This window comes from Triturus cristatus, chromosome 1_1 (genome assembly GCF_964204655.1).
Source record: "Triturus cristatus chromosome 1_1, aTriCri1.1, whole genome shotgun sequence".
NCBI classification, from domain to species: Eukaryota; Metazoa; Chordata; class Amphibia; order Caudata; family Salamandridae; genus Triturus; species Triturus cristatus.
In genome coordinates, this window is record NC_140579.1 from 450730669 (window position 1) to 450743121 (window position 12453).

Genomic DNA, 12453 nt, shown 5'->3' on the forward strand with positions numbered 1-12453 from the left:
AAAAGCACAATGGAATATTGTAAAATCACTGCCAGAAGATGAAACTTTGGTGATCCGTCCAACAAAGGAGGAAACATCGTTCTCTGGGACAGAACGATGTATATAGAGGAAGCACATAAACAAATTAATGATCCTAAATTCTATGTGGAAACTCTATGTGGAAACTCACATGGAAGAATATAATGAAAGTATAGTCAGCATATGGAATATGTTGACAACTTGGAAAGATCAAGGGATACTACGGTGGGAAGAATACTGTTTTCTAAAAAAAGACTATCCCAAACTACCTAACTTTTACCTCCTGCCTAAAGTCCACAAAAATCCCACTAGACCACCAGGAAGACCCATGGCATCATCTATAGGATGTGTCTCATAACACATATCAAAGTATGTGGACTATTTTCTTCGCGAATATGTGATGACATTGCCATCTTACACAAAAGATAAGAAAGATTTCTTAAGCAAAATATAAGACATCAACTGGGAAGAAGACTTTCTGCTCATAACCATGGACTTGTACTCCCTGCACTCTATTATAGACCACACCCTAGGCATACAATGCTGCTATCATTTTCTAAAAATAAAAAAGGAGAATATGCTACAATGAACACACAGTTATGTTATTAGAAATGATCAGGTTTTGTCTGTATAATAATATATTTTTATTAAACGGTACAATGTTCAGACAGGTCCTCAGCACCGAGATGGGGACATGCTTTGTCCCGAGCTTTGCCAAACTCTTTCTTGGGATGTGGGAGGAAGAAGTACAATGAGAACTAGAAACACACAGCACAGGAGGGAGAATCATCAAACGGTTGAGATATATAGATGACTTATTCATCATATGGATAGGAAGCGAAAAAAATGGCTGAAGTTTCATTAACAAACTAAATGTGAATAACTTAAATCTGAAACTAACATACACAACTAGTAGAGTGTCCATGGAATTCCTGGATGTGGTGGTGGAGGTGAAAAACAACCAAATCTGCACCAAACTACACAGGAAGGAAACAGCAGGCTATAGCCTCCTCCATGCCCTCAGCAGTCACACGGAGACCTTAAAGTGGAGTAATCCTGCTGAGGGACAGGAGAAACTAGTACTCAGGAAGATTTCGTAGTAGAGCAAGATATCATGATCACTAGATTCTAGGTGGGTTTTGAAAAGAGCAAAAGATAAGGTCAGCAAGCTCCCAAGAGACCTTACACTACAAGAAAAACCTAACACGGGGAAACATATAACTCAGACTCTAGGAAAATTTCCACATCCTAAATCCAAATTGGAACCCTCTAACATGCGAACCTACTCTAGCTAATGAACTACCCAGACGCCCTCAAATAACCTACAGAAAGGGAAAAAATCTAAAAAACATACTGATGAAAGAGGACATAACTAACAGACACCTAAACAGACTTTAAATCTAAAGGGATTTTTTCCCTGCGGACATTATAAAGCATGGCGCAATAGTCATATGCGAACACAATACCAAACGCCAACATCAGAAAAACAATAAACCAATTTCTCACATGTGGATCTAATTTTGTCATCTACATTCTCGAATGCCCATCCAAACTACGTTATGTAGGGAGTACTACCTTGACCGCAAAGAAAAGAGTTCTGGAACGTATGAGGCCAATCACCAACAAAGACCCTCATTACCAGGTAGTGAGACATTTCACAGAATGCCACCTATCCAATACTCACATACTTTGCAATCGAGCAGATTGAATAGAATAGCAGGGGTGGGAACAGGGAACTCCAACTCAGGCAGCGGGAGTCCTGGCACATCATCAACTTACAAACCAAACACCCTGGGAGCCATAACCAGGATGAAGAATTACATATCCATCTTCATGAACATTGAATGAATATTAGTTTATAAGGTAGAAGCACAGGTCTTGTTGCCTAGGAGTACATTACTAAAAGGGAATATAGAGTCTTTTTTTCTGTTTGTTTACATAATAAGCATTGTTTTTAACCTTGATCACATTATTAATGTATGGCTTTTTCTTCTTTTTTAAATCACAGGAGGAAAGTAAGGGGCCGAATCCAGTGGTGGACTCGTCAAACCCCCCGTAACCTTTTCTTAGACATCACGAGACAGAGTTGTGCAGGATTAGCACGTTACAACAGCCAGATAAGCGAACCCATGTTCCTAGTATTACAACCAGAGTTCTTTTCTGTATATCAAATTATGTAGATGTGCATTTGGTGGCGGTTAAAAACACTATGGGGTCCATTAGTATGTTGGGTGGTGGCAGGTGGGGAAAAATGCCCTTTTCCGCCCGCGAGAAGCGGACCTCATGCCCGCCATATTAGTATGATCAAACATAGGCCATTTCCCGACCGCCACAGTGCGACGCGCACCGCCATCAAAGTGCGCCCGCCACCACGGCGGTGGGAGCCAATGAAGAACCACCGCCGTGCGGAATGACGTCTGCCCCACTGCACAAATTAGGATGACTCAAGCAAGCAGACGCACCGCAGCGGAGACACCGCCCAACAAGAGACGGCGGAAGCTTGACAGCGGAGCGCGAAACCAGAGTCCCGGTCACGACTGCCATGGACCCAGCTCTACACGTCTTTCCGTTGCTGTACCTGCTACATCACCAGGAACTCATGGACCGCCGCGGACACTGCCGCAGGTACGCAACAACACAACACACAACACACGGCCTGACATAGTGTCCAAATCCACATCAGACACCCTAGGGGGACAGGGACACATCCACAAGGGCACCCAGACGTCACCCACCTGCCACAAAGTCACCCCGCTGGATCCTGGACACACAGTTACCGCCACCATGCAGCAATGTCCCAGTCATGTCACTGCAGCGGCGAACACAAGCAAATACATGCGCAAAATGCAGAAGGCCGGGCCAGTGCCAGGCATGGGCAGGGCACAAAGACCACAGGGCTACACCCCCTCCCACCACACACTAGCACACTCCATGAAGGCACATGCGATGTGCCCCTCCTGTGCACCCCATGCACAACAACCACACAACAAACAATAATGGAGACACACACTACAGGAGTTGCTGCACAGGAACACACAGCACAGTAGCACAGGGCCAGGGAAACACACACACCACCACACCGCCACACTCAGGGAAATATAAATGAGGACAAGCAACAAATGAACACATACAAGGAATTAACATCCAAATGGACACACAACCTGCACAGTCACACATACATACCATAGACTGATACACACACACATACACACCCCACATGCCAACAGCAATGGAGCACAACAAATATGGAAACCAAGGTGCGCTGCACACAAATGGAAGGCCATGGAGACACAAAACAAGCATATGTACATCACATCAACACAAGGAACAGAGCACAACACCCTCACACCATCAAAGCACACATGGCTGGCACAGTCAGTGAACTCAAACCACAGACAGCTCAGTGCAACAACACAGGGAGACAGCAAGGCAAACCACGTATAGGCACAAGGATGAAAGGAAGGCCCTGAAGTCAAACTGTGAACAGCCACACATCCATACAACTACTTCACAGGCGTACACCAGCAGCACTAAACACAGGGCCCATCTACACACCTCAGGACTGACAAACACCAGTAAGAATCTACACACATACCCCCTCACACCAGCAGCACACAACACCAGTGCCAAACACACTGAAGGCTGGCAATACTTGACAGTCAATACACACCCAAACAACCACACACCCTGGGCTCAGCCACAAACATCACACACACACACACACACACACACACACACAGGGATGCCACCCCAAATGTGGAAACAAATACAACAGACAAAAACATAGTCCAACAGAAAAACACACAGAGCCACAACAACAACAACAGACATGCCCAGTGCAGCTAAACTGGGGAAATGCAATGGGAGCACAGAGACAACAGGAGTGCACAACCTCCTCACTCAGGAACAATGCATAAACAACATACCACAACACACACAAGAAATGCACCATCACAGAACAACACAGCCACAGCAAACAAACAACAGACGCACAGGCAGAACAAAACAATCACATAGCAAACACAGCACGACATCAGGGAATGCACACCAGGCAATCACAAGGCAACATACACACACAGCACTGCATGCACAGCAAGCTGTGTGTGCACACCAGGCATACCAGATACACACAGACATCAGTGACAGAACAGCAACCCACACAACACCATACAGCACAAAGACAACAGCACACCCAGGAAGTGAAGCAAAAACACAAACAACATACATATATCCAAGACAACACCCAATAGATGCACAAATCTGGGACACAAAGGTGGAAACAACTTGACCACATGACTGGGCAGCACACACAGTTGAATTGCATAGGAGCAACCATGACTGACAAACAGCACCAGAACATCAACCATGACCCATTGGGGAAATGCCCTGAGCGACACATTGACCCTGGCCAAAGAACTGCACCACAAAGCACAGTGTCACAAATGAAGTCATGGGGAGGCACACACACACACATACAAACCAAGGGGACAGCTCACACCAAAGTGAAGTGTACTGCATATCAGTAGGGGACATGGCAGGAGTGTACCATACACAAGGAGAGGGAGTGCAGACCCACAATAGGTAGGCAGCTGAAGCACAGATAGGGGATGGCATGACAACACACACAACATGCCACACTGAGGCAAGAAGGCACCATGTGACAGCAAGGCATGAGAAAACACAACCACAATGGCAGTGTGGAGCAGCAGGTCTGCACAGTCCCCACAAACAGCCACCAGACACATGGATGTGCAACAAAACACAACACTGACTTGCCAGTAACACTCTCTGCATACTCACAAGTGACAAAAACAACAAGTAGGAGTGACACAGAACTGTAAGGACACACCAACACACTGCACAGTGCACAATATACAACTCACACATGGGTATACAACCACATCCACAGGGATTAACAATCAAAACAACAGGCACACAGCTCCTGGGTGACATGTGTGTAGTTGACATTGCAGAGGCATGCACACATCAACACTCCCCACAAACACACACCCTTCACACTGCACACTACCTGGCCATCCAAGAGCACAAATGGAAAGTAAGCCATGGGACTAGGATGACTGGCCATCACAAGATGACCACACACATACACCACTGGGCACACATATAGGAAGAACACACACACATGATGACCCTGGACAACCTGCCTGCAATACTGTGTGCAGAAACCCACTCTGTGCTGGCAGTGCCCCCCCCCCCACCTGACATGTGTACAATATAGCCAACATGAACTAATCAAGTAAATGACTATTGCTAACCAATCCAAATTGACAACATTGCCACCACAAGTACCTGGGTCAAGAAGACCCTGTCACCCCAAACATTGACTATGTTGAAGTGCCACACAGACCATGTGGCACAGTAAACCATTTATACACAGCAAAAGAACTGTATTCAGTAAGGACACTGACAAAATAGACAACAGGAACAACTGTCTTTATTCACATATTGCACAGATAGGTACCATGAGAAGAGAAGAGCAAGGCACAAGATGCAGAGCATGCCCATGAGAAGCTGCACAGGCAGAGGGCACACAGCAGTGAACGACAAGGCCAGTGGCCAGTTCAGGGTACAGACTGGGTCCATGAGAAGCTGCACAGGGAAGAGTTCAACACAGCAAAGAGCAGCAAGGCCAGTGGCCAGTTCAGGGTGCAGACTGAGTCCATGAGAAGCTGCACAGGGAATGTGTGTGACTGTACCTTTCCATGGTTAGCAACACAGTCAGGGGGCAACAATGTGCAGTACAGGCCCACCTGTGTGAGAGACAGGTGTATGAGGGTGACTACCACTCAGACTTGGCTGTCAGGCGGACTGGGAGCTGGCTGTGTCTCGGGGACTGTCGGGGCACTTGACGGGGGAGAGAGCGGAACAGCTGAGTTAGAGCTATCAGTGGCTTGGCAAGCCAGAGGGCTGCTTGGACCAGGTGGTGTAGTGGCACGTGGAGGTGGAGTCATGCAGACGGGAGACACGGTGTGGCTGGGATATTGTGGAGGGGCGCCCTTCCACTTCTTGGGGATCCTAAATGGCTTGCCTGACTTTGGATCAATGGGAAGTGGTGTGGGAACAACAGGCACACTCACCACCACAGCTGCAGCAGGTGCAGGCACTGGCAGCCCCTCTGGTGATGTGCTGGACCAAGCGGAACGCTTTGCCTGGCTTCGCCTCTGCCCCCCTTCCCTGTTTACTAGGTGTAACCCCTACAGTGTCCTCCGGCCCCTGCTTCACTGGGCTTGGAATGGGAGTCGAGGTGGTTGGTGATTCTGCCTTGGAGCCCTTCGTAGGTGTACCCTTGGCATGCACCACCTCCTTGGTGGGCACAGACACTTTACGATTATCTTTGCGCGATGCTTTAGGGGCAGGAGAGTCCTTGGATGGGGATGCCACTGAGGAATGTGTGCCTGAGGTCTGCTGCTTTGCTTTTTGTCCACTGGTGTCGCCTGACGGGCTTTGACTCCCTGCGCTCTAGGGTGGCTTTGGTCTTCTGTGGGGATGGGGTCTGCGCCCGGGACTGCTTGGGTTGCTGCTGCTGTGTGCTTCGTGTGCTGTATCGTGACTTTGATGCATGTGGACCCTGGTCACTATCGTCAGACGTGGCCACTGCCAGGGGGTGGACAAAGGGACCGGAGCTGGACTGTGAGTGTGTGCCTGTTGCAGGTCAGACGTCACTGTTGATGACAAAGCCTGGACTGTCCGGTGTAGCCCACCCACATCGGAATGTATGCCCTCCATGAAAGCAACCACCGGGCCAATTTCTTGTCGTGGTCAATGGAGGCATTGAGGAGAGCTGTCTGGCCTACACACAGCTGGCGCATAAGGTCTACAGACTCAGCACTGATGGCAGCAGGGGGGACAGGGGCAGGGCCAGCGGTGCAAGGGGTGAAGGCCACTCTTCCCCTCTTACTGAGGCGGACACGGACAGCACCAGAGGACGTGGCTGGGAGGGTGGGCAATGGCCGCTGTGAGGTAGAAGTCGATGCAGAGTCCCAGTTCCCTGTGCCCTCCAACATGGATACATCCCCGCTGGCATCGGATGATGTGGTGCTTTGCGTCTCAGGCTGGGACTGCTCCAGCAGACTCATGTCCCCCTCTGAGGCGTTGGTGACATCTGTGTCACTGGGCTCCTGGGCAGCTGGTGTGCTAGTTTCACCCCCACTGGTGTCCGTCTCCTGTCCCTCCGTAACCACAGGTTATGCTGCATGAGAGAGAGGGATATATAGGGTCAGGTCAGTAGCAGCAACAGAACAAACATATGCAAGCAATGCATTACAAAAGTTGACCAAATCTACATGTTGCACACCACCCTGTGCAATCACATTGTGCCAACTCACTATATAGACTCAAGCAGTGAGTGGAAACTGGAAACTCAGGCATGAGTGAGCCATGTGATGACCACACAGCACAACACCCTGCTTGTGGCTCTGTTCAAAAAGACACACGACTAGTTCTGAGAACACCTAGGGACATGATGGGGGCACACTACTTGTTGCCAATGACAGAACTGGATGGAACAGGAGGGGACAACACAGACCCAGACTACAACATGACAGTCCACAATGGACAATAGCCCATGCCACCCACCATGTCGTACCTTGAGGTCAATATAATGCTGCACATTGCAGTAAGATGTGTAGGCCTCCCTAATATGGGTGCATGCAATGGACACATTGATGTACGCACAGTCAGATCGGGCATACTGCCGTTCCCTCCCATGGAATTCCCAAGACTACCCCAATGCAGAAGAAACTTGAAGAGCACAACTCAGAATGTAATGTGAAGGCACAGCATCCAAATAACCTTTGTAAGTACAGGTAGGGCAAATGCATGCCACCGGCACCCAGGCCAGCAGCCAATTACATGCCACAGCATAACACTACCAACATCACATAGGCCAGCGTCGGCACAGGCTCTGTACACATGCAACCACTCCCAGCCAAAGTCAGACTCCCCAAATGCTCACCACTGGCTTGCTGCTGATGCTCCGTCAAACGTGCATCCAGCTCTGGCTGTGCCACCGCCAAGATGCGCCCCATTAGTGGTGTCATGCTGCGCCGTGCCAGACGCCCAGTGCGAGGAAGCAGCCCCAAGGTCATCTCCGCCACATTCTTTTCCAGACGGCTGATTGTTTAAATGCTATTTCCAAACTATAACATGTCTGAAACCTATGGTTTTTTCAGGGATTTCGAAGGTTTTTTAAATGATAATTTTTAAATGTAATAATAGTTATATGCATTTTTTTATACTGATTTTCTACTGTTTTTTAACTGTTTATTTTTACATATTTTATTTTTTACATTACGTTATATATTTTTAATATAAATGGAAATAAAAATGTTTTTTAAAATATTGAAACTGAAATATTGTTTTTGTTGTTGAATGTATAAGTGCAGAACTATAAGTGTGTTGGTTAGTTAGGGGACTGCATGCATATTGGATAGGGGTTTGAGGCAGTCTATGTGCTAATGCCTGGCTCGCTGCATGAGTACTTGGATACTGACTGAATGATTAGAGTACTGCAAGGAGAGTGCCTGGGTGAATTTATAAGTGTTAGAATTACTTTGCAGGATCAGTACTGGCCTCAAAGATGCAGCACTGAGGTCTCTCCTGGTAACTGGTGAGTAAATCGGAATTTGGAGTACGGCTGATTTTAGAGGAATATTTTAAAGTTCCAAAACTCCACACTTAGAAGAATTTCCAAGTGAAACCAGTCAATGTTAGCCTATGGAAGGAAATTCAAGTTACTGGTAAGTACGGATAGAATTACTTTCCAGGATCAGTACTGGGCTCAAAGATGCAGCACTGAGGTCTCTCCATGTTCACGGGAGTACTATTAAACAGGAACACACCGCTTCACCTCCTAGGAAGGTTCGCCCCTGGCATTGTGGTAAATGCAGTTTCAGTTACTTGCTTGCTTCAAGAGTGTTCAAGTGTTTCGCCACAGTTGGCGCAGATAGTGCTGATCTCTAGACATGTGTTTCTGTCTCTTTAACCGTCATCAGTAGAGATTACAGTCTTTCAAATTTGGGGTTTGCTCAGTAGGCTGCCAACATCTTTCTCAGGTCAGGTACCTCTCACAGGCATGCGGGTGCTTCATCCACGAGCTTGTCGTCTCAATGACTCACGGCAGTACTATATTAAACAGGAACAGGAGTGGGAGCACACTGCTTCACCTCCCAGCAAGGTTTGCCCCTGGCATTGTGGTAAATGCAGTTATAGTTACTTGCTTGCTTCAAGAGTGTTCGAGTGTTTCGCCAGAGTTGACACAGATAGTGCTGATCTCTAGACACGTGTTTCTGGTTCTTTAACCATCATCAGTAGAGATTACAGCCTTTCAAATGTGGGGTTTGCTGAATAGGCTGTCAACATCTTTCTCAGGTCAGGTACATCTCACAGGCATGCGGGTGCTTCATTCACGAGCTTGTCAGCTCAATGATTCACGGGAGTACTATTAAACAGGAACAGGGGTGGGAGCACACCGCTTCACCTCCCAGCAAGGTTCGCCCCTGGCATTGTGGTAAGTGCCGTTTCAGTTACTTGCTTGCTTCAAGAGTGTTTGAGTGTTTCGCCACAGTTGGCGCAGATAGTGCTGATCTCTAGAGACGTGTTTCTGGTTCTTTAACCTTCATCAGTAGAGATTACAGTCTTTGAAATTTGGGGTTTGTTGAGTAGGCTGCCAACATCTTTCTCAGGTCAGGTACCTCTCACAGGCATGCGGGTGCTTCATCCACGAGCTCATTAGTTCAATGACTCACAGGAGTACTTTTAAACAGGAACAGGGGTGGGAGCACACCGCTTCACCTCCCAGCAAGGTTCACCCCTGGCATTGTGCTAAATGCAGTTTCGGTCACATGCTTGCTTCAAGAGTGTTCGAGTGTTTCGCCACAGTCAGCGCAGGTAGTGCTGATCTCTCAACACGTGTTTCTGGTTCTTTATCCGTCATCAGTAAAGATTACAGTCTTTCAAATGTGGGGTTTGCTGAGTAGACTGCCAACATCTTTCTCAGGTCAGGTACCTCTCACAGGCATGTGGGTGCTTCATCCACGAGCTCGTCAGCTCAATGACTCACTGGACAACTATTAAATAGGAACAGGGATGGGAGGACGCCGCTTCACCTACCTGCAAGGTTCGCCCCTGGCATTGTGGTAAATGCAGTTTCAGTTACTTGCTTGCTTCAAGAGTGTTCAAGTGTTTCGCCACAGTTGGCGCAGATAGTGCTCATCTCTAGACACGTGTTTCTGGTTCTTTAACCGTCATCAGTAGAGATTACAGTCTTTAAAATGTGGGGTTTGCTGAGTAGGCTGCCAACATCTTTCTCATGTCAGGTACCTCTCACAGGCATGCGAGTGCTTCATCCACGAGCTCGTCAGCTCAATGACTCACGGGAGTACTCTTAAACAGGAACAGGGGTGGGAGCACACCGCTTCACCTCCCAGCAAGGTGCGCCCCTGGCATTGTGGTAAATGTAGTTTCAGTTACTTGCTTGCTTCAAGAGTGTTCAAGTGTTTCGCCACAGTTGGCGCAGATAGTGCTCATCTCTAGACACGTGTTTCTGGTTCTCCTGGGCCACTTGTTGCAGCGCTCTAGCGCTTCCTGTAGCCCAGGTGAGCTGGTACTTAAAGCTCACCCTGCTAGCGCAGCGGTGACGCGCAGCGGTAGCGCCTGACTCGCGCCGGAGTCGAGCCAGAGTCTGCCCGTCTGCGCCCGTCCGCGCTAAGTACGCGCGGTACGCTGGGGACTCCATCTCGTTTTGTAATATTGTTTATATCTTTGTGCTCGTAGCTCTCGCTCTGTCAGGATGATTAAGTACTCCGACGCCTCGCTTCGCGCCATTAGAGATACACTTCCACGCTGCCCTGCCACACCCTACCATCCGTTGTGTGGCCCGTGTCAGTGTGTTTGTAATAGATGGTCATTGGGCCAGGCGGTAGGTATTCGCGAGCTCGCCTCTCCTCCTGCCTCTCGAGCTCCCCCTGGTCTCTTTCCGCTGCCCGACAGTCTGGGGTCTGGACTCCGATTTTTAAATCTGAATACCAGATCTCTAGTGAAACATCATTTGTCGGTGGCTGATCTCATTGTGGATAAGACACCTGATCTGCTGGCCGTAACGGAGACCTGGCTACAAGATACTGACGACGCCATAGTCAATCTCGCCTGTCCTCCGGGCTACTCATGTTTTAGATCTAACCGCCACTCTAGAGGTGGAGGGATCGCCTTATTTATTAGATCCGCCTTCACATGCACCTGGACGATCTTGCAGATTGCCGGATGTGAGAGCGCGCTGTTTAAGGTTTCCATCAGCCCTCAGTTCTCGCTGTCAGGGATGGTTGTTTATCGCCCTCCAGGCAGCGATGTTGCTTTTAGAGGTGCTTTTCCTGAGGCGGTGAGCCTATTGGCTAGTGGCTGCGCAAATTTTTCCATCTTGGGTGATCTAAATCTCCACTTTGACAGTTTAGATTCGCCGGCCATTAGTGGTTTTTTGGCAGACTTAGAGGCTTTGCAGTTGGTCCAGCTTATTTCTCAGCCTACTCACGTGGCCGGCCACATCCTGGATCCGTTTTTTACCACTCTCTCGGAAGTTCGGATTGTGGCGGTTGATCCTGTGTTATGGTCTGACCACCATCTGGTGTCTGCTTGGCTTCCTCTCCCTGCCAATCCTACCATACCGCCCCCCTTGCGGATTCCCCGGCGCCATTGGAACAAGCTGAGGTTAGAGGACCTTCATCGTATTATGGGTGCTGAGCCACTGGGCCCCCTGCTGAATGCCACCTCGGGCTATGACCGGTTCTGTAACTGGATTACCAGGGCGCTGGACGTCCTGGTACCTATCATCTCCAGCAAGTCCAGTCCCCGGCAGGCCAGCCCCTGGTATGACAGCACGTTGCGTGCATTGAAGTCCTCTTGCAGACGGGCGGAAAGGGTGTGGCGTAAGTCGTACGATGCCGATAAGAAATCCATCTACCTGGCCCTAGTAAAGCTTTACCATCGAGCCATATGCAGGGCCCGGGCGGCGTTTTACGCAGCCGAATTTAGAAACAGCCCTAATCCGACTAAAACCATCTTTAAAACCATAAAAGATTTAATGGCAAAGAGAGCTCCTCCACAGTTGGACAGTTCCATCGCCCACTGTGAAGCCTTAGCCACCTTCTTTATGGATAAAGTCAGGAAAATCTATCTGGCGTTTCCTAGCACACCGCCTCCTGTGATCCCCTGGAGCGGCTCTAGCAGCTGTCCAGCGCTGCACTCCTTTCCTTCCGTCTCCGATGAGGAGTTCGCAATGTGGGCCCTGCGAGTCAAGTCTGGATCACCTGCAGACCCGGTAAGATCTGCGCTGTTCAGGGACGCTGCTTTTCAGGGTCGCACTGTGGTGTGCTCCCTGATTAACCTCTCCCTAACCTCTGGCCTGGTTCCGGCCAAATGGAA